Source organism: Bison bison, unplaced genomic scaffold (genome assembly GCF_000754665.1).
Source record: "Bison bison bison isolate TAMUID 2011002044 unplaced genomic scaffold, Bison_UMD1.0 scf7180017864181, whole genome shotgun sequence".
In the NCBI taxonomy this organism is placed as follows: Eukaryota; Metazoa; Chordata; class Mammalia; order Artiodactyla; family Bovidae; genus Bison; species Bison bison.
This window is the reverse complement of record NW_011494753.1, coordinates 8,708,363-8,709,441: the sequence shown is the minus strand read 5'-3', so window position 1 is coordinate 8,709,441 and position 1,079 is coordinate 8,708,363.

Sequence of the window (1,079 nt, the reverse complement as noted above, 5' to 3'; positions counted from 1 at the left end):
GTGGGGCCTGTGCTCGTGTATGGATTTGCCTCCTGGGCCAGGATTCAGGGAAGTTAACAAATCTATTTCATTTCTGCTCTGAAGAGGCGGAGCCAGGATGCAAATACAAGTTTATTTGACTCCAAAGTTCACACTCAGGCCACAGCAAATCCACGGGAAGAAGTCAAACATGTTTGGCGGAAAGGAAGAGGGACTGGTGACGAAACTGGAATGAGGGATCCTCACAGCCCTTTCCCATTTTGCCAGCTGATTCAATTGGGGGAGGGGAGATGTCAGTCAGGTTGACCCTTCCCAAAGCTTTTGCAGAGCTGTCGAAGTGCTTTCCTTTAGGCTGAGGGGTGGCCCCATCCGGTCCCACTTTATCATTCCATCTTGACCTCAGAGGAAAGAAAGGGAAACCAACCAAATTGAGTGCCCTCCCCACCCCCCACCCCAAGGCCTTTATCTTGCTGAATCTGCACCATCTCTCTCTCTCTCTCTCTTTTTTTTTGCACCATCTCTTGCAAGAGAGGTGCATTTTGAACTTGATCTTATGGAGGAGGAAACTGAGCTCAGAGACATTAAGTAACTAGACCAAGGTCACACAACTAGGAAGTGGTTCAGCTGAGATTTAACTTTACTGTGAGAACCCCAAATCCATGCTTTTTTTCTATTACACCACAGCTGTCTCTAAGACTTACTGGACATCTCAAAGGGCAGTGGTGTGACTACACTTACTTCCCTCCTTGCAGGGCTGGCTTCTTACTGGAAACTGGCCCAGGGGTGCATTGGGTCAGAGGGCCATCCTGTGGTTTGTCCGGGGAGGCACACCCAACTCAGCTCTGCAGTGTCTTCTCAGCTGGCTCTCCCACAAGGCCCTTGACTGTCCCTCTCACTCCCGAATCCCTCACTTCTCTTGAATTTCACCTCCTGTACACCTCCTTTCCCCATCACAGAATGACCTTCTCCTGCGCCCATCCAACCCTCAACCTCCCTTCAGGAGCCAGTCCCTAGGAAGTGCCCTGCCTCCCACCTACACTGGAGTCTCTGGTCTCTCCTCCATCCTGACCGCCCCCCCTCACCCCCAACTCTACACTCCC